The 23332-nt window shown below is 41.3% G+C and overlaps 1 protein-coding gene across 3 annotated transcripts in view; it reads left to right on the top strand.

Annotated features, from left to right (window-relative positions):
• LOC122770433 (protein ELFN1-like) overlaps positions 1-23332 on the top strand; it is a 98841-nt gene that overhangs the window by 64163 nt on the left and 11346 nt on the right. The window lies entirely within an intron of this gene.

Below are 23332 nucleotides of genomic sequence, written 5' to 3'. Positions count from 1 at the left end.
AAGCTGAATGGAACAGTTGTTAGAGAAGGTTAGGGGCCTCACTCAAGGGCGGCGAGACGTTACCAACCCAGATTTATCCTGCATGTCAAGGGGCAGAGCAGGATCAATCACTGAGGACACTGTGTATGTGTCCTCTGTATTTTTGCTGGGCTTTTTACTAACACGGTGGTTGTGGTTGGCTGGAGCCTCTGTGAGATTTAATATAAACTGTTCTCCTAACCCAGAAAACCCCTGCTCACCAGAAGTGATTTTTGATTATTTGGGCGTTAATAATATATTATGAATCGATATCCAGTCTTAAGTAATAAGCAGATAATAATAATAATAATCATTTTGAGGCTGAGGTGTTAAAGGGTTAAGGTTGTTGTTTAAAATCTTTTGAATCTTTTATTTTGGCTGCGATCAGTTCAGTGTGCATGCACTGCTATGTCAGATTTTGGACAGAGATAAACAAGTGATGAAATGACTGCATGCATATGAAGGAGCTGTATATCACACTGAGCTCTACAGGGCGTTTTTTCTGTATGTGTCTGCACTGATGTCATTCATGGCTGGAACCTCATTTGCACTGTTTACACCCTGTTTTTGATTGTTAGTTTTTACAGGTGTGGACTGTGTTTAATTAGCGTTCATTCTTGGGTCAAATGTTTCTGAAATGCACACAGGTTTTCATCAGCTTCAGCTCCAGTATTAATCACCTATTTTTAGTAGCTTCAGACAGTTGTAAAAATCTGAAGCATACCCAATAATTTTAGTGTGTAAGAAGCTTATTTTTTCCCTCTGTCTGATTCTCAAAGATAATATCTCAGGGTATTATCTCTCAATCTTCAGATTTAGCTCACACATTTATGAATGCAATATCTCAGTGTCTTTTATCACATCTTACACACCATTGCACTCAAGATTGGGCTAATTTGATTGAGGTCAATGCAACCTCACAAATAGTTTTTATTAACAAAATTCTTGAATTGGGACCATCATTCCTGCAATGTGACTGGTTAATAGGTAAACAAGCACAAAGTGGTAATTCCACGTTGATGGCTTGTTTGTTTTACAGCCCACAGCTGTACTGTTTTGGTTCACCGTCACTGCTCTCACGGCTCTCTGAAAACCCATTTCACTACCTGCCCAGCAACAAACAGCAGACAGAGACACTTAGTGATTAGCTGGAGAAGATAGTGGGGCTTTTTGCTGCTAAAGAACCAGATATTTCCCACAGGAGTTGGTGAAAGAGCTTTCCTGCTTTTAGTTACATAACATATTAGTTTCCTTCATTATCCTTTCATTGCATTTAAATTCACACAGAAGCCTTTTAAATGTAATAAAATATATGCCAGTGACACCTATCCTATCCTAGCCATCCATCAGTTCTTAATATACTCTTCTTCACCAGATAAGGTAAATGGTCTGTATTTATATTGCACTTTTCTCGAATTGAAACTACTCGAAGCTGCTTTACACTACAGTTTTGCATTCACCCACTCACACACCAGCAGGAGCAATGTGGATTAAAGTGACATGTAGACGGGTATCAAACTCACAACCTTCCAGTTGAAAGATGACTCGCTCTATCACTGAGCTGCCAACAATCACACCAGTTCATCAGTTTAAATGAATTAATCTCTTAAAATAACCGAAATTATTATGAGATTGACTGGAGAATCGTAATGGTGGGAGCGTTATTGTGTTCGCTCTACCACACCATTGTGATAAAAAAGAAAGCTGAGCCAAAAGGCAAAGCTCTCAATCTCCCGGTCGATCTTCTTTCCCACCGTCACCTTTGGTCGTAAATGACGGGTCACGTCTGAAAGAACAAGATCGCGGGTACAAGCGGCCGAGATGGGTTTTCTTAAAAGGGTGGCTGAGGTCACCCTTAGAGAAAGGGTGAGAAGCTCAATCATCAGGAGTTGAGTCACTGCTCCTTTGCATGGAAATGAGCCAGTTGAGGTTCAAGCACCTGATAAGGATGCCACCAAGGATTAAGTGGAGAGATTATATCTCCTCACTGGCCTGAGAGCGCCTTGGGATCGCCCAATCAGAGCTGGACGATGTGGCCAGGGAAAGATATGTCCATGCTAGAGCTGCTACACCCACGGCCCATGGATGGATGGATGAAATAATCTAAAATCTTACGGCTAAAATCTCATGCTCTGATGTCAGTCAGAGCTGTGTACAAATATTGTCATACCACATATAACTGCAGGAGGTTTTGTGGAGCTAATTATGATGATATCTACCCAGTCTGCCATGATCAATAATCGCTTCAGCACCACCTTGAACTCGAAGTTGCAGTGATGATTGAAGTTGTCAGTCAAACACAGAGGGCGCCGTAAATGTGCAGCTGAGAAGTTATAGTCTGTATCGACGATGGGAGGGCTGAAATAAAAATGGGGAGAACATCATTATCATTGTTTCATTGCTTGTATCATGACTGTGACCTTCATCCTTCATCAGTTTAGTCATAATCATCATCTTTTCAACCTGCACAAATGTGCGGCGCTGCGGTCGCACCGCCCGTCGCTGTCTTTTCCTGGCGTCTCTGCTTCCTGAGAGTCACATGTGGTCTCCTGCCCTCGTCTGTCAGCATTTACACACCAAATGATGTTTGAGCCGGATTCAAGGCTTTTCTATTTCCATCCCTAATGCATGTGAATGACCTGTTTGTCTATGTCTGACTGTCTGTGTGCACGTGTGTGTAGGCGATGTGTAAGGGTGTGTGTAATGAGGTGATTTTTATTCGTCCTCCCTGTCCTCTTGCCCTGTCAGGACCACAGATTCAATTTGTGTGTCGAGATAGAAAGCGAGAGATTGCTTGTGTGTGCGCATGTACAAGTGTGTGACAGAGAAAGAGAGAGACAGACAGGGAGAGAGAGAGAGAGAAATCCTTGCCAAATAATTCCCTTTTTTGAGCCCAGAATCCGAGATGGATGTGGAGATGAATGCTATTTTTGCCAGGCTGTGTGTTTACCTCTGTGCGTGTGTGGGAAAGGAGATGGAGAGCTCAAATTTAACAGCTTGGCAGAAGCTTGTGTGAGACAGAAAGAGAAGAAAGGAGATTGAGGGAGAGATAGAGGAGGAAAATGGAGCATGAGAGCGAGGGGTGGGGGGTGGGGTAGTTAGGTGTGAAAAGATGGGTTATGTCTTTGAGGGAAAACGTGGAATTTTAGATGACAGGAGACATGAGAGGCAATTTCTGCTGTCGTGACACTGAGGCGGGAGATAAATGATCCACATGCAAAGATAATACAATTTTCCACTGAAAACCAGGTAAAGGGCATGGCACTGTGTGCACCACCACATAATACAGACTGCACAAACATTAATTAACGAAATGAAAACAATCCTGACACTCATTTATCAACGCTTTTTCATGCAGTGCCACCAGAGGCCGAAAACTCCACAGTGTCCCTTTAATCTCCTCACAAGGTTGAGTCACGAGGTCTTTGCAGAGCCTCACACGGCGTCATATTTACAAGCTCAATTCTTATTCCAGCAGGAGTAAACAGCTCACTGTCAGTCCAAATGTGCAATAAAACACACATCGGATGATAAATTACAGCCACTCCTGAGTGATCAATCATGACACTGTTAGGACTCACAGTATGTAATGGCGTGTAATCATACAACGGCTGCTGCGGGGCTGTTAGTGGACGCTGACTTTGCAAGACTGAGGACACACAAGTGAGTCTGGGTTTCTGGCCTGGAATGAGGATTTAGATTAATGATGAGAGCGGGTTTAACTAGACTTATGTCAATATTGACTGTGGATGTAGTTTGGTTGAATGCATATCTGTCGCACCTCATTTGAATTTCAAACACGCCAAGGAACGTGAAAATAATAATTAAAACTGTAGAAAATTCATTGTATGGTCTAAGATGTACATGGATAGATAGATAGATAGATAGATAGATAATCTCCCTCATTTCCATTAGTCTATTGCTTCATTCAGGCTTGAGCATCGTCATCCACTCCACAGCTCATTCTGCTGCCACTGGCCAGTCGTCCAAACCCACTCACAGCTCTGGCTTGTTTGGCTCTGTCCATTTCCTCTCTGCCCTCGGCCTCCGTCTGCCAGAACTCTCGTCTCCAGTAAACCTGTACTGTGCGAACCTTTGTTCTGCTTTTCACTCAAACATTCCCATTTACTGTCAAAAACAGATTTTTACTAAAGATTTCAACCCTAGAGTGTTATTGGAGGATATAACAAGACTAAAATTGTTTGATTTCATGTAGAAAGTCAAGGTCCATGAAGGTGCCATATATGGTTCCTTGCCTGTGGTCGAAAAAGAGTACACATAAGAATACACATATGAAGTGAAAGGAACATTATTTTATTGTTGTAAAATACGGCCGTACTCACACACACATATTAGCTATTCCTTCCTCTGAAAGTACAAGATAAAGACTGAGGATTGTGTTTTCATTGCACATTCATTTGACAAAGTAAGAATAAGAGCCCACAGCCTGGTGTGATATCATTAAAGTCCTCTGACGTCCCTCAGGATGGTGAAGACTCCAACACACATCCAAATTAGACGAGTTGGGGCAGAGCACAGAGCAGATCCATCTTGGATTATTGATAAGGGACTGCAACAACAACTGACACATTTCAGCACTCAGCCATAATCAGCACCACATTCTAATGATCCGTGTATCTACCTGACTAAGTGGTTGCTATGTGTGACATTTGCAGACATCAATATGTATCAATAAGCTCAAATGAACTCGGTGTAATTACACATTTGCAAAAACACCAAATAGCCTGTATTTTCTCTTTTTCTGGATGAGTTATTTCCAAACTTGAGTCTATATTCCCATATATATATATATTATCTTTTTGAAAAGCTGTTGCTTTATACTCTTTCCTCCACCTACATCAACAATTCATCCGTTCAATCTTGTCCTTTAAGATCAAGAAGGAGAGAAGTGCCAGTGTGGTGAATTAATTAGTGATCCCAAAACAATAAAAGCTTTACAATATTGGTCTTATGACATGCTACAACAATCTACCCCAAGAATCTACATCAATCATACAATATAATATATGAGTATAACATATAATATATAATGAAATGCACAATATACTGCTCCTGTCATCTGTACAAAGACAATGAAGCCTTTCAAACCCCATCACTCAGCAGATAACATCACTTTGCTCCAGGCTAAGTGGATAAATGATGTACCCAGTAAATAAAGGGCACACAAACTGGAAGATATGTGTTGTTGTTGTTTTTTTTACATGACCTGTTCTTAAAACCATGGATAAAAACAAAAGATATTGTTTATTGTATACGTTTGAAAGAAAAAAGTAAGCAGGGTTTAACCATGGTTCTGTGATTCTATGACACCACGGAGAGACGATACGATATCATCCCAGTTACTGCACGGCCTGACAGACGAGAAGCATCAGATGGACTCGTAAATGCACAATGGTCATGCAGCTTGACCGTCAATATCTTTTATCTCTTCGAGTGACTGGACAGAGAACAGGTTTCTTCATGTGTGTCATGGTAAGCAGAAACACAGCTGACAAGGTTCTCAACCACACACAATGAAAACATGACCATTGGGAAGCGCATCAACAGCCAATGAGATGGTCGATATCCTACGCTCGCTTCAGTTCTACTCTTTGTCATTTTCAGCGACAAAATGCACATCACAAAAGACGACAAGCAGTGTTTGGTCAGGGAGCATCGTGTAATCTGACTCTGTTGTCACTTAATCTGACCCTTTCATTAAAGCATCTTGTGCTCAGTGTTAGAGGTGATTTAACCCTTAGAACACGGAGCATTTCGACTGCTTTTTTCCGTTATTATGTTTAAAATGTACAGTATATACAGAGGTCATAAGAATATGTAATATAGAGTGTCTTATATCCTTTTTTTAAAACCACCTGTAGACAAGAAAAAATGATTTTCACCAACTATATAAACACAATTTGTGATTCTGCACAATTATTGATATTTTACATCTCTACTAAAAGTGTAATATAAAATAATAAAACACATGAGCATGAGGGTTAACTTCCTAAAGACCTTCTTTGTGACCGAGGTTCAGGCATGTTGAGTCATTTGAGTTTTTCTCTTTTAGTGTGTTTCTTTATTTCCTTATTTCTAAGTCTGTCCTCGTGTCACATCTGTTTTAAACCACTGCAGACACATGTATGAATAGACGCATAGATTGCTCAGGTTCACGTATTTTATTCTGATTTAAACCACAATCAACCTCAAGTAATGCTTAAAGGTAGGGTTGGAGATCCTGGAAAAACTGTTTTGGAGCACGCTACGTTTTGAATCCAAAAGTCCAAAAGCCCCTTTCTTCAAACTTCCCTCCGAAGCTACGCCTCCAGAGCACAGGAACTCGCAATGTTTGTTCACGAAGAGCGTTGGTTTTACACGGATTCACGAGCACCGCGCAGCATCGGTAACTTTCGGTACTTTTTCCGGTACTTCTCCGTACTTGACAGTGACGCTAACTTTTTTGGATACTTAAAAATAACAAAGAACAACAAATATTCTCATAAGATCACAAAGACATCAAGTTAACCTAGCTGTCCAGTAGAAACAGAACCATCATGTTCATCAACGTATTGGATAGTGTTTTTACAGGCCTGTCCGTTCCACAGCTGACTGATATTTTCCGTTTTGGTGACAAGCATTTATTGATTGGTTGCAAGGTGTGAAGAGGATTTTAAGCAATACAGTAAAAATGCTAGTTTTTAATGGAAAACTAAAGCAATCACTGAAGGTGTTTCAAGAAAACACCACATGACTCTGGTTCTTTTACTTGATTTTGTGCTGGAAGCAATATGATCCCTCAAAATCCAACCAGGGAGCATATGACGCCAAATGAAATGTTTGCTAAACGTCTCCAAATTAAGATTGTAACCATGTATTTACTTTAAAATGCTTTAATGTAGCAGATGCATAAGAGGAGGAAAAATGTCCCGAAATGGTCCCGTCACCATCTGTGAGGCTCGTTTTTCTCCACAGCGTGACAGCGGCAGGTGTATCGAGAGAGAGAGAGAGAGACAGACAGAGCTAAAGACAGATGGAGAGACGTTGATACAGAGCCCGCTGACAGCTGAAAGAGAATGAAAACCAACCACATAACTTCTCGCTTTAACACGGGCCCGCACATGCACGCCACAAGCGCACAGACACCTCTGAGATGTGACGGGCGACGTGGCAACATGACATGCGACACGATGATAACAAAACCAAAAACAAACAAAACAAATCACAAAGTATGAGGCAGTGCAGAGAGAGGGACACAGCCTGACAGACGGAGGTGCATGCGTGTGTGTGTGTGTGTATCACAAGTGCTTCTTATCTGTGCCAACAAAAACCAGTGGACACATAACGTCACTTAGTGATAAACACATAAACAGAAATGTTATGGCTGAGAGTTAATCTTTTATTCCACAAAAAAAAAAGGAGCTTTAAAATCAGATCCTGCATGTTTCAGGTGGAACAAAGATTAGACTCAAATGAATCTCTGCCTGTCTGTGTCATTTCCTGAAGAACTTCATTTGAATGATCCAAATGTGATATTCGCAGGGTGGAACTCACACTCATGTCTCTTTGCATTATGAAAAACTCCATTCCACTCACATCTTTTCCACCAAGCACCTAAAACCACATTAAATCATCCCTGGTATATTATTTCTGAGAGGGGGAAAAGGACTAATAGAATAATCCCTCGTCATTGCTTCGGAACCCGATTTTAAGCTTGTCACAAATCAAAAACAAAGCCCGTCTGAGGCAGTGGAATCCAAAAATAAGCCGTGAGGAGGCAGTTTCTGTGTGAAAGAAAGAGCTTTTCCCAGTGTCAAACTGTGTTTGAGAGATAAATCCTGTGATAGCGAGCATCAATGTGAGATACTTGATTTGTAAAAGTGCCCAGCTGTGTTTCAACACTTGAATATTCATAAGGAAAAGCGTGTTCTCCAGCCAGTGTGCTCCAGGAGCATTTTCGTATTTAAGTCCTATTTGCCCAATTTAAACTTGTTTTGTGTTTGTGTGTGTGTGTGTGTCCTCAGCCTCTGAATGACGAAGCTGCAAGACCATGAATCTCAAATCACCATATGTGAATGAGATGTATGGGAATTGAAGACGTCTTATATGCAACGTATCAATGTGTGCAAGTGAATGTGTGCTTTATGTGTCTGATTTTAAAAGTGCTTTTTGTTCAGGTGTGTTTACAGTTGGTTAGTTAGTGAATTGTCTATAGGCTTGTGCTGAAAAAAAGGATGTAGGTCACTCTATATTGCACATTCTTATAGACTCTGTATATACGTTTTAACATAGTGATGGGAAAAAGCAGTCTAAACGCTCTGTGTTCTAAGGGTTAAACATTATTTCTTCAGTTTCTCCGCACACATTTTGTCTAAAAACTTCCTCCTACTCCTTAATCTTTTCCTTCCTCCCACTTTGTTTTTAATACGTCTTCCTACTCGTCTTTTTTTAACTTCTTCTCACTCCTTTTGAAGCATGGGACTTCAATATGATTGCTGTTTTTATTCATTTGTTTATTACATATTCCAACATCTAACATTTTAAAAACTGATGGCATTATTCTGTAAAACTGTGTGTGTGTATGCGGACATATTGTGATCTGAGAGAATTGGTAAAGACGGATTCATAATAATCAGCTGGAGAGACTTTGGGAGCATCGGCATTACAGTGTATCAAAATGAAAGGAAAGACAATGTGACACCTCAAAGACAGAGAGCAACATTTCCATCAAATGCAGTGGTTTTCCTGCTGTTTCCAGAAGTGTTAAGGTTGTTATTGTCAAACCTGTCAGATCTGAAACACAAAGACAAATCAACAAAAATGAATCCAAAGGCAGTATGAAGTCTGACTTTGAGTGAAAAATAATGTCAACCACATCTCGTTTCATCTTTAAAAGAATAAATACTCCGCGTGATTGGTTGATTTATGGGGAAAACATGTTGATTCACAACATTATGAAATCATCAAACAGAAGTGTAAAGTGGTAGGAAAGATGTATGTCTTTATTGTCGGCTTGTACTTTGATCAAAGCTGATGGTTGTTTGAAATCAGTCTCATTGTGTTCCTTCCTCTGATTTTACAGATGTTTTATCAACATTTATGTTCAAATTGTACCTATGGTGCATGGTGTTGTTACAGAATGGTTTCAGTTTACCATTAAAAGTCAGAAACTGGGAGCTGGTGTTTTAACAACTGCTCATCCAAAACATGGACTCTGGACCCTGCAGGCTCGAGCCACAGGGTATAACTTTGATCAGTTGAGTGGTTGTTAAGGACGGGAAAAGATGGATATAATGAAAAGTGAGCTTTCTGGCCCTTTCTGTGTATAAAAATGGTAGCAGCCATTTCATTGAATGTGACTGATGCTGAATGGCTCTTTTGATAAGTGTGTGTTTGACAATCATTTGACAGCATAAATATTATACAGAGAACAAGCGGAGGATGACACAACAAAAAGGAAGCGGTGATGGAAAATGACAGCGGTCAAACAGATTATTAGCAGTTTGTTGTGTCTGAGTGGAACTGTAAGCATCACAATGAAGCTCCGACGCAACAAACACTGCGCACACATCAATCAACCTGTGTATGTGTGTGTGTGTATCTGGCATTCCTTATGTTGTGGGGACCTAAATCTGTTTACACTGTCACACCATGGGGACAAGAATCAAGTCAATGGAAATGACTAAATTTAAAGGTGTTTTAAAGTTAGCCTGAGTTCAGGTTTAGGATTAGGCCACTAGCAGTTATTATGGTTAAGGTTAGAGTAAGTCTCCAGGACATGACTGTAAATCAAGGCAATGTCCTCTGAGGTCATGGAAACCAGTCTCTGTGTGTGTGACCACCAAATTTACCATATTGAATGTTTTATTTAATTTTATTCTGGATTGTATTTTGATTACGATGATTACATATGGTGTTTTGTGAATGGATTATTTATTTAAATGTGACGGAGCATAGTCTGATTATGACTCACAGGCACACAACTCCAACAAATCTGATGTTAGAACGGGTAAAATGTCTACATGATGTGACTATGTGGTCGAAAGACTCCACAACCTTAAGCTGATTATTGCCTAACCAATACCAACTTTAATCCTGGTTAAAGTAATCACCGTCGGACTGTTGTCTTATTACCACTTTGTAACATCTTGCCAAGTTACAACCGTTTGTACTAATTATTTGTATGTTTTATATTATAGGTAGGACATACATATAAGTTATATTATTGTGTATACTTTTTTACAGTAAAAGTGTATTACTCTCTCTCTCTCGCTATACATATATGTATATATATGTTTGCACCATTTGTCATATCAGAGCTGGGCACAGACTAAAATGGAAAGCTCTCTACAGTGCATTGTAGTAGCTTCAGAGCTTTGTCAATCAGTGTTTTCGCCCTCATTCTCCCTCGTCGCTGCGGAGAAATACTATTTCACAGTCACACACTAATTCTCAGTGGCAGGGAATGTTGTTTTGTAGAGTCTAGCTGTCATAAAGACGAGGAGCTGCAAATGCATTGGACTGAAGTGAACGAAACAGAGTGCAGCTGTAAAGAATTTGAATTTGACGGGAGTTATTTTAGGAAATATGATGCATAGGGAAGAAAATGCTGGGATCAGTCCTGGTACTGATCTTACATTTCTAGTGTTTGCATTAGTTGTAAACTAGTGTTTTGCATAATTACAGATACTGCTGTTATGATGTTTGATGAGCTCTATAACTGGTGGATGCAGCCGCGTTATGTTGCACATACACTTGGTTGCATCTGCAGAGAATCTTTTTTTTTTTTCCTCATTCGCAATCCACCCTCCTGCTGCCACTTCTCCTCTCACTCGCTCTCTCTCTCTCTCTCTCATGGCATGTGTTTTTATGTCAGAGTTTGTGTGTCTGCACATAAAAACACATTTATCACATTGTGTTAGCTGTGGCCTCCACCTCCACCTCCTCCTCCTCCTCCTCCTCCAGCTCTTGTGTGTACTTGTGTTGCTGTGCACACGGGTTTCCTTGTTCAAAGGCATTCTGTTTACAGAAAATCATGTTTTATGTATGTGGTGCAAACATTGCAGCTGTAATGTATGTATTTGCAAATCAACAAGCAATGCATTGAACTGTGTGTGTGTGTGTGTGTATATACACTTGTATTTGTTACCTCTTTAGGATCTTTTCTGGCATAAACACTGACCTTGTCAGGACCAGTACTTCTCATGGAGACCAGAAAACCTGCTCCTAATGAGGTTCTGGGGCTAAGATTTGATTTGTGGTTAGGTTAAGGTTAGGAATAGTCATTAATAACACTAGGTTTAGACTGTCTAAACTAATGGGAGTCAGTGCAGTGTCCTATGAAGAATAGCTTGAGCAAATCTGTGTGTGTGTGTGTGTGTGTGTGTGAGCCTTTGATTGGTCAGTTCAGTGATGCATTGTCCTTAGGTCAACAGATTTTATGAGGTGAGACACAAGGATCAAAGAGATTCATCGAATTTGCTACACATACATACTGGCACATGTACCTGCACACGCACACACACACACACACACACACACACACACACGAGGGGTCAGTCCATAACAATTCTTGAGCCACACCTGCTTTGAAATGACCTTGCCAAGCATTCTGTCGGTCTGTGTGAAGCTGTGTGATGAGCTGTCGACCCCAGCCTCTAATCTGGTTGGTTTGTAGCTGCTGTGTATTCAGTGAAGTAAGAGAGAGCAGCTTTACCACACACACACACACACACACACACACACACACGGTAGGAGGTGGATACAGTGTTTGTTTGCCATCGTCACACTGAAAATAATGATGCTGTTGTTTCCCATGATGACTGACTGGTTACCTCTACCCTCATGGCCAATGAAGTGGTACACTCTCACTCATTACGGCTTAAAGAGGCATGGACACATTGATATGTATACACACACACACACACACACACACACGCACACAACCACGCACAAAGTCTACCTAATGCTGATTTAGCAGCACACACCATCTGTCTAGAATGATTAACCTTTCCATCAATCACTGGTTTCTCCATTTTCCAGACACACATTTAAAAGCACACACACACATCCACTCTAATAAGAACTGAGTGTCAACACCATCACATTCATATGCACATGAAACAACACATATTGTGTTTTCTTCACAGTATATTTTGGGGCCACACTCTGATACAAGTTAATGGGTTTTTTTTTTTAAATATTTTTTATTATAAGCAAATGCCATGACATTTGCTTATTTTCCTTAAAAGCAACATTAGATTTTAGAATAGAATAGGCTTTATTTTCATTGTAGCTTTTTTTGGTCACTAGAAAAAGCAACTGATATAGACAGGTAAATGAAATAAAATAAGATAATTAGATATGTACACAAAATTAAAAGGCTGTGAAGTATTTCAAATACAATAGCGTAATGTAAACAGTAAGAATAAAGTAGGGCATCGATGAAAATAGATGAGACTCTTCAGCAAATGCAAATGATGAAAGATGCCACTTCATCCAAAGTTAGAAGATGTTTGAGTTAAGCTGAGTTTTCGAGAAGACGTTCAGACTGCGTAGGGTTTATCGGCCTCTTGTGGTGAGATTTCAAAATGGAACTAGCAGGAGGAGCACTATCGCAACAACACATCATCAGGGGTGTCAAACTCAGGGGATTGGACCCTCTGGTGGGCCGATTCTGGCCCACAGGCTGTACATTTGACACCCCTGGTCTAAAATAGGAACATGATGGGTTTCATGAGGAATAATCTATTCTTGTAAGAAATAAAGGGTTCATTCTGTAACAAAAATGTTCAGGTGATCAGAAAACAATAATTCTTTAATATAGAATTATTAACTATTACAATATAAAGCATTTATGCCTCTAGATCTCTGAAACACTTTCCTTTAAACATCTTATTCTGGAGGTTAAATCCATTGAAGTCACCTCAAGTGGGGATTTAGAGCGACGTCAAGTGCAGGTTGGACTTGACTAACAGTGGATGTGCAGTTAACTGACCTTGCATAATTACTTGGCTTTGTATCAAAGCCTCCTCGTTTTGGAAGTTATAAAAAATTGTAAGCGCAACAACTACAGTGCACAAAAACCTGCAGACGACTTTTAATGGCACTGCCGCAGAGGAAACTGCTGTAATTTAATTCAGTGGCTGCATCCCAGCTCTGAGGCGAAACAAAAGGAGGTACATTATGACAAAAACAGGATGGCACAAAACAAATGTTAAATTACAACATGACCGCCAAGCAAGAGAGAAACAAATAAAGGCACACATTTCAGTTAACGAAAAATGTTTTCAATAAGAGAACCACATTAGTGCACTTTTAAAGACTGTATCAACATTATCAAACCGCCAAAACTATTACAAGTGTTATGATTGTTGGGGACATTTTGCTCTCAAGGTTTTGGAGAACAGTGAAAAAGACCCTGGAGTCTGTGATTAGGTAAATTAAAGGAGTTTATTTGAATATACTTGGCTGAGGAGAACAGAGGCTGAACTGACTCTACCTCCAATTTATGTGTCCTCGAGATGTTACATAGAATCATCTGTCTAATGACCATTAACATCATTTTATTAGAAACAAGAAGACACAAACTCTCCCTGGATTAATCTGCTCCATCGACCAGGCTCTGATTGGCTGCTTCCTGGCAAGTGATGAACCCAATAGCTTTCTCTTGGAGTCGACCTTGAAACTAGCACAGTCTGTACAACAACATTTTCTCCTAACAACTGCACTTTCAACGACCAATGGCTCTCTGTTAATAATAAAGGTTATTTAATAACACGAAAGGCTTTGTTGGGTGCTGCAGAAAACATACTGTAGCTCAACGCCCGACAGAGACTGCATGAACAATTATGAGGGACAGAAAAGAGTTGCTTTGGTTGTTTTCCATTATTTCCATTGTTTATCTCAATTTCCGCTGCCACTGTAACAGCAAAGGTTGCAGCTATCTCTGTCGACACAGTAGAAACCTGGAGAGCAGGTGGGCTGCACTTCCATTTCATCGAGCCCGTAAATTCAGTCAACTACTCACTGGTGTCTGTAGCACAAACACACACACACACACACAAACAAACACTCCAAACAGCACATGCTGACAGGCGTGCAGAGAGACACACTGGTGGCAGAGTTACTTTTAACGATTAGGAAGTGAAAAGAGTTGACTCTGTGATTGTGTGTGTGTGTGTGTGTGTGTGTGTGTGAGGTTCCAAGCGAGCTGAGCCGATACTTTGTGTGATGTCGACAGACTACAGAGTCATGAGTGCAACGTCCAACAGTAGATCAGCTAAAAAGACTTAAAAATCCTAAAAACATGCGTTAATCTCCAACATTTAGCAAGAAAATGTCAACATTGAAAAGAAGAGTCTGGTGTATTTAGCGACAGCACTGCCACGATCGCAAGCGGCGAGTCGCATCTCAAGCCCTTCCACCGTATCTCAGTTCTGTGACTGTGTCAGGCAGAGTCTGTGATTCTGTGAACTAATCTTTTTAATGAACTGATTTTAATCATTCAGTTACACTGATAACAACTGCTTTACAAGTCACTCGTCACTGTGTCGCGTGTGTCGCGTCTAAAATGACATCATGCTGTGATGACTCCGCCCACGTTGAGGAGGTACTATAGTAATGGAAAGCTAACCAAACCATGTTGAGTAGAGCCGTGCCTTAGTATTGGGTTTATGTTAGGGTTAGGCCTTTAGTTGAGTTGGTCAAGGTTAGGGTCAGGGGCCTATACATGAGTGTCCTCAGTGTGAATGCTGCACAAACGTGCATGTGCATGTGTAGTAGGCTGTGAGGACAAAATATTTTGTCCAGTCATCAAAATTTTAAAGGGCTTTTTGTGAGTTAAGACTTGGTTTTAGGGTTAGGATTAGAGTTGGGTTTAGTTTAAGGTTACTTTAAGGGTTAGGTGTATTCAAACTTAGCCAAAGCAAGTCCAGTCGCCTACAACTAACCTCTGAAGATATGGAATTGTGATAATTAAGTTTGGGGTGAGGGGATGCATTTTGTCTACGAGTGTCCTCACTAAGAATACTGTACAAGAATGTGTGTGTGTGTGTGTGTGTAAGAGAGAGAGATGATTTCCACTAGTCAACGGGTCGGGTCAGCCCAATAAACCCTGTCTGGTTGATGGCGAGTGGCAAACCTGACGCCGCTGTGGGCGTAACCCCCGACACTTTGGGCATGTCAGTGTCATTTATTGGAGCCCTTTTATGATGCTCAGCGTGAACTGGAGGGGGACAAATATCCCACTCTGCATCTTGTGTTGCTATGGGCAGAACGACTCAGACATCACTGCCAGCAAAATGCCAACGATACTGCACAGCTGGCAGCCGTGAGTCAACAGCATGCGCACCACTCCCCAAAGCCCGCAACATTCCTGTGGTCGAAATTCAACCAGTTGCGGATGCCGTCTGCTGACCAAAGGACAAATGTACAACTGTATGTGAAGTCCCGCCTGTTAGCTACACAGCAGCCGGTATCAGAGGACCCAGATGACGCGAGCCAGGAGACAGGTGCTGCGTCAACAGCAGCAGCAGCGGCAGCACCCGCTCCCGCTGCAAATAAAACACCACGCTTGTATTTCGGGCCGGGGCGGGTTCAGACGGACAATTCATGCTGGTGTGTCGGGGTCGGGTTGTAATTTTCAGGCCCGTTGAGAAGTCTAACTTCCACTATGAGTTATAGCACATACCCATGGTCATTTGTCTGGGGAAGTTTTAAAACCAAAGTTTGGAAAAGTTTTCAGACATGCCATAACACGGTCCACCTACCAGAGCTCATAAGCTCTGCTTTCTATTACTAAGAAATCTCTCTCTTCTGCACTCAATCACTCACTCACTCACTCTCTCTCTCTCAGTTCAGAGGTCCCATATTCTCCTGCATGGTCTGAAGACAACAGATAACAGATACAGTAGAGCTAAATCAGTCTCTCTCCTCTTACTGTCTGTGTAAACAGATGAACTGCAGAAGACAACATGTCATTAATGTTATGATCAAAATCCCATAATAACCTCCACCATAATATAAGTCACAAATGGAACTTTTCCACTATAAAATTCCTGCATGACTTGGCTCGGCATGGTTCTTTTTGCTTTTCCATTAGTGATAATACCTGCTACCTCACTTGACTTGTCATTTGACTCAGCATAGGGCAAAATTGGAAAGGGAAAAAAAGATTTTTTGCAACTCAGTGGGAAACTGAGGGAGGGAAGCACATTTTTAAAAAAAATAAGGGCTGTGCCAGCTGTGAGTGAATGGACATGAAAGATGTGTGATGGAAAAAAGAGCTGCACATAGCTACGCTGCATGAATGTGTGAGTGAATGGCTGAATGGCAAAACTGCAGTGTAAAGCAGCTTTGAGTGATTGTGAAGAAAAGCGCATATAAAAATAGACCATTCATAACCTGGGGACATGACTCAAAAATCTTGCCTACTACTGCTTTATTCTGACTTTCAAATGTTCTGTACCCGTGGGTTGAATGTTGGCTCTACACGTGTTTCTCCTTCATGGAGGATGGCAATTTTAGTCTGATTAGATTCACAGCAGTCAGTGCCCGGTTAGAACGAGAAGGAAGCACAGTGAAATTCATTTGCACACTTGTTATGATATCGCAGTAAGTCATGTACTGACTACATGTGTCCTCAGTTGCTTTTGTTTTTATACCACTCACTGCTATCACATCACTGTATGTATGTATGTATACATATATACAGTACATACATGGACACAAATTCTAATAGAAACACTTTAAAATCTTGAGGAAAGTCTGTTAAAGCTGCAAAAGGGGACCTTCATATTAAAGTACTATATATACGTATACATATGTATATATATGTATGATATACACATGACTTCAATCTGGCAGAACATCATTTTTTATTTAAAAAAAGTATAGTTCCCAAACTCGGTAGAAACTTTAAATAATTGATGTGAAGTTTTATCACTGATGGAGTTGGGCCTTTCAAAATGAAAACAGCACCATAACATGACATAATTATGACGACAGCATTTCAAGATGTTTATAGAAGAGATGATGGAAACATGGCTGTCGTGTTTTCATCTGCCACGTTCTTCTCTATTTCTTCAGGGATTTCTTGCAGCTCCTTTTTTATTTAAACACTCTCTGGCCTTTTACCAGAGCAAATGGCAGCATGTTTGAGACAGTTCATCTGGGTAAATTTACCTTCGCAAACGCTGTCTGTTTATATTACTTTGCAGCCATGAGCTCCCATCTGTAACTTTTGTTTAGATGTGAGCAAAAGCAGAGGCACTGGGCATCATTCATCAGCATTCTTGAATTTGAAATTGTTCTCTAATTTCCTCATCATGTGTTCTTAAACTGAACTGCACAGTGTTATTATTTACGCATAAGAGCATAATGCTTTGTGAAATGATGTAAATAACTATTAAAGGTCCAGTGTGTAAGATTAGAGGGCTCCTTTATAACAAGGGAACTACAGTGGCCTTTGCGTACCAGAGAGGATGGTCTGCATGGTCTGGCTGGTTTGTCCATCCGGGCTGCTGTAGAAACATGGTGGTGCGAGACAAAGCTTGGGCTTGCACATAAAAGGCTTATTCTAAGACAAACCAAACAACATTAAGTGATAACACACTTATACAAATGCACTTAGTAGTATATTCAATTTATGCCAATAAACCCTCCTACATGTTTCACACTGGACCTGCAAGACTTGTTATAAAGAATACATTAGTACATGTATATATTTTACTAATTATTTTTCGTAAGTGTGTCAGGGAGACACACTAAGGCAGATTTGGAACGTGGATTTATTTGACTGTGTGCTTTCATCCTGGCAGGTGTGTAAAACCCTGTCTTTTGGAAATGAGTGGGTTACTGTGTGGTTGTTGGTGTCCATTAGTTTTGCATGTGTACAGTGTTGGAGCCTGACAAATCCTTTTATACCAGAGAGTGTGCGTGTGTGTGTTTGTGTGTGCGTGTGTGTGTGTTTGTACTGGATCACACACAGCCTTCAGACATGTTTATCTTCAACATTAGTGTGTCCGAGAGTGTGTGCGTGTGTCTACTGCAGAGTGTGAAATCCCATTAAGCATGTTAAAACCCTCTCTGGCCTAGTGCCTGCTCAGAGACTACACACGCACACGCACACACACCTGTGTGTGTTTGCTTTCTCTGCAGGAGAGTGTGTGTCACTCTGTTTAGTGGCTTTTAGAAAAGAGGCGATGATGGTATTTTCCTTTTTTATTGTGTTTATCAAATTATTGTAATGGCCATAGATGCCTTTATTGGATAACATCAGTGGAGACAGACAGGATGTGGGAGACAAAGTGAAAACTGTCCAATAAGCTCGGAAAGGAACCAGGGATTCACTGCTCACAGTTCCTGTACCTCTGTAGCATCCAACCTTAGGGCCCTGGTATACCTCCACGCACGACACATTGTGCGGACCCTGGTATACTCATGCATCAGGGTCCTGTAGTATCCCACTTCACCATCGGGTGGTTTTTTGACCCTGACACCCTGACCACAGTTCCAAAATCTGGGCTGCAGCCTGTTGATGACACAAATGATGTCATGTGCACGATGCGCCTTGGGTCCCACACACTGTGCATGGAAGTATACCAGGGCCTTCAGCATTCAGTGACGATTGCAATGTGACTGATGTAGCGTTAACAAAACTAAGGCCCGGCATCGACAAACTAACCCAATGGTTGGGCTGATGGGAAACAATGATGACCAAGCACTCTCTCACACTCCATTGAGTATGTGTGACAAATAGAGAGACAGCAACAGGCACACATACATTAACCCAGTGTGTGAGGGATAACACAGTCAGAGGTGAGGTGAGGTGAGGCTCGCCACTGCCGCACCGCGTGTATTCACGCATGGTATCACCTCAGGTCACTTGGAACCAGGTACCAGGTACTATTGCTAATGGAAATGCAAAATAACCATGTTGCGCCATGCATGTGGAAAAGGGGCATTCAATTCTGTATTTTGAAGCCTCTAGATTTGCAGTTTCTCAAGGTTCTGCAACCAGAAAGTATCTGACAAATCAGTTATTATTATTGTTATTATCATTATTATTATTATTGTTATTTGAGCTCCTGCAATATGGTTTTAATGACCATAAGTTCTGTCCCGGTTCTTGTTCACACACAGCATAGCAGCCTATATAGTTGTGATTCTGCTAATGTTGCTGTTTGTAAACTTGGAGATTTTAATGAATAATTTAGATTTGCTTTTGTAATTGAATTCATCATCCACATTCATTTCAACAGATCATGTAATGAATTAGTTTAGTTCTTTCTCCGATCACCTGATTGACATGCTGAAAGGTTTTCATGGACTTATTGATTAGTGACACCAAAATACAGTATGTCACGTATATCAGCTTTAATGTACTGTCACTTTGATGATTTCCACCCCTGCTTCCATTTTTTTTCTCTCTATCTCCGCCTCTATCTTCTTATTTTCTTCTCTCTGCATATTAAACCCGTTACGTAACCATAAAATGCTTTACCACAGATGCTTTGTCACACGCGTTTCCCTTCTCTCTGCTCGGAACTGACAAATGCAGCACCGCAGGCCAAACGACGATATATGCATTAGCAGAGCCTATTACTGTGGCATAACCTCCATGCTGCAAAGATGACACAGACAGACGGGGAGTCTCTCCTGCTAAAAAAGAAGATGGACATTCCAGATAAAACCGTGATGAGACAAGTCAAAATGCTTGTATCAATAGTGTTGTTATTTTCCCCCACTGCGTCCCAGTTGCCATCCGGTACAAACCCAGCAGTGAATGTTTTCCCCTCTCTGTCAACACCACAGGCCGAGTGAACCAGGCAGTGGAATATTTCTATTATAGAAATGTCCGTCACGCTCCATGTTTCCATGTCTCTTATAGAAATGTCCATCACGCTGGGTGTGGACGTCAGCTCAACCACCAAACTCCCCCATCCGTCACTCCATCGCCACTACCCATCACCCCCCTCCTTTGAAGACCCTGAGGCTTAAAGTGATGGGGTTGGGAAGATGTAAGATTTCTTTCATCATTAGGGTGAAGTGTGGTGTGTGTGTGTGTGTTTTTTTTAAAGTTAATCACTCTGATAAAGGGTATGGAACAAAGTACTATTCTATCGGTTGTCTTTGAATCGTGAGGACAATGCAAAGACATGCGTGACATCCATGACGACATACAGACACACATACACATTCACGCCGTGTCTCTGGGCTGAGAGAGGTGTGGCTGCACTCGCCTTCAGAGTGATCTGGCTTTTCGATCAAACGCCTTTTCGTTCTTGTACGTCTCCTTTACATTTCCCCTCTTTTCCCCCCTTTCCTCCCTTCACGTCCCTTGGCTCTGTAATCTAATCCAAACGGCTCACTTCATCAATTGCACAAATCTCGTGCGGCATCTGTGTCATGTTTGCGTGTGTGTGTGTGTGTGTGAGTGCATATACACCAGGGGGCGAGTAGTTTTGTTCTGCTCAGTACAGACTGTGTAATGCGGTTTGATGTGAAGTCCCAAGACACTAAGAAAAGATTAATTCTTCACAAGCCCGTCCACAGTTTGACATCTCTACGTCCTCGGGGATGAATAGGCTCATAACAAACAGGGGCAAAGGGTCCTCTCTATCTTTTATTTAGTTAAATCTACATTTAATCAGATTACACATTTTGAGGTCTAAAATCTGCATGCATCACCAACGAGGCAGGAGTGCTCCATAGATGAAGTTTTAGATAAACAGTATACACATACATACATGTACATACGACATCCAAACTTATCCAGACTCCCATGGATTCATCTCACATCGCTCCAACGGAGGCTTTGAACTCGAGCAGAGAAATGAGTCTCGGAATTTTCCAAGCCGTTAAGCGGACACATTTACACGATGAACTCAAAGCTTCATAAAAACCGTCAAGCACGTCGCTGTCAGCGCTTCAGGCAACACGGGGACAAACTGTAAACTACTAACATCCATACTTGTGTGTCACATAAATAACTCAATTATTTGGTCGCAATCCTAAAACATCCTAACATATCCTACCACAACAGGCATTTGCAGAGCAGCTGCGGAGCGTAACCAAAGTTAAATGAAGAATTTTGCGTGCAGTGTATATGCTGTATGAGAAATACAGCATAACTAAAACCATGCTGCAGCTTTTGTGCATTATTTTTCAGTTTCAATTTAGACGAGTGTTGCTAAGAGTCACTGTTACTTCCAGGTCAGCATATTGATTTATAAAATGGCCACACCTCCCATACTGACTGTCGAATTTACATGTTTACTCAATGCACAAAATCGTCGTGTAAGCAATTCAGGGCCACATAATATTCAGGTATTCGATAAAGGAGTTTTATTAGCATTAAAAGCCTTACAAAGCAAATATGGCCCATCACACAGTGTAAGGGGCACACAGCTACTTTGTCAGAATCATGACTGACAAACCTGCTTGAGTTCAGCCAAATAAGACGTGAGTCAAAAGTGATTGCAATTGCAGTTTGATTCCCTGCTGCGTGTGACCTGAGTGATTTTCCCTATAACAGCAGGGAACAGTGAAGGAAGTTTGCTATCCTGCCGCCGAGTCGGAGATGTGCAGCCCGTCTCCTGAAACTCATCAACAGCTACGGCGGCGCTTTCCATCGCTTCCTGCGTCATTTCAAACGGATCTTCTCGCGAAGGATCATAATTATCTTCATGAGTCCTGATTGCATTTCCTGTCGATGTCTCACACAAGAAACAGGAAATGAGTGCGATAAAAAGGCACTGGAATAAATGCACTCAGCATGGAAATAACAGCCACGAAAACGATTGAATAAAGAGGTGATCATTACATTAAATACAGTGAAGGGCTATCACGTCACAATGACACTGACAATGTAAAAAGTTACACACGTGCACGTTGCGTTAACTTCTGCCCAAGGATTACACTTCTATCACGTACGTGTGAGTTAAAACTGCAGTCACACTTATAGTCACGCTGTTTCCTTCGGTGACAGCTTTGGAATAAGAGGAGTCGTTACTGTGACGGACATCTGTGCGTGTATGTTAATGCATGCCTATTATTAATGTCCGTATATGCCGGCTGCACCTAAGTGCTCTTCATCACTCACGTGCTGGAGAAAGGGGTGGTGCGGTGTCGTAATGGCTTATGTGTGTGTTTTTATTCATGACAATGCAAACACTGACGTCTATTTTACAGCTGAAGGCTAATGTGTATGTACTGTATGACATAGAATCATAATTTTATTAATAATGTTTCTTTTTTTATTGATTGTTGAGATCAGAGGGGGCAACAAGAAAGCAGATTGGAACACTGAAAAACATAAATAAAATAAAATAAAAGTGTCCTGTCCAGGGTGTACCCCGCCTATCGCCCTATGTCAGCTGAGATTGGCGCGGCGCCCCCTGTGACCCTCATGTGGAGGATGAAGTGGTAGAAAATGGATGGATGGAAAAACATGTGTCACGTTTTACTAGTCAATGTAAGAACAGTGACTAAAAAGTCCTGGATCTGCACCAAACCCCAACCACTGTTTTCATCTGGCCTGTGGCCTGACTGTTAACCACTTGACTTTGTTATGAATCAAACTAACTGAGCTGAAAGGGCACCTTCCTTGACAAGACAGAAAAGATTTAACCCCAGCTACATGGAATACAATGTCTGCACTGTGTTTATTCTCCTCTCAGACTCTGAGTCACCGTGTAGACGGTTTTCTATGACACACACAGAGCTCGGAGGGGAGAACTGAACACCAGAGATCTTTTTTACTCCAGCAGCTGTGGAAGCGTGCAACTTTCAGTTTGTTGTGACTTACAGTATTTTCATTAACTCATCTCATTTTTCTTACGAGCCAATGCCTCGCTGATATTATGATAAGTGTGAAGATTTATATGTGTGTGTGTGTGTAAATGTGTATGTAGACTCCTGTAGTGAGGCTCAGTAAACAGACTGTGAGGAAATGTAATAAACTGCTGTTTCATACTGTACTGTGAGTTGTGTCAGCAGGCCCAGTGTTCCCCACACTCAATATGAATACGTATTTACGTATTCATATTATTCATGCAATATCATCTGGACAATATATTCTGAAACTACTGCTGCCATGGCAACATAACCCTGTCAGTACAGAAGGTTAAAGTCCACCTCAGTCATTTCTCCATGTTTGTACCCAATAAATCTTTGAGTGTGACAAGACTGGAAAGTGAGCCGCTCATGATGCTGAGTGCTGGAGTTTCCCCACCCAGCCTTTTTCTCAGCGATGTGTGTGTGTGTGTGTGTGTGTGTGTGTGTGCGTGTATTGGCTCAGGGGCTGCGACTG

The sequence above is a fragment of the Solea senegalensis genome, linkage group LG6, assembly GCF_019176455.1.
Source record: "Solea senegalensis isolate Sse05_10M linkage group LG6, IFAPA_SoseM_1, whole genome shotgun sequence".
Taxonomy (NCBI): domain Eukaryota; kingdom Metazoa; phylum Chordata; class Actinopteri; order Pleuronectiformes; family Soleidae; genus Solea; species Solea senegalensis.
Note: the sequence above shows the minus strand (reverse complement) of the source record. Positions and strands in the feature narration are given on the sequence as shown.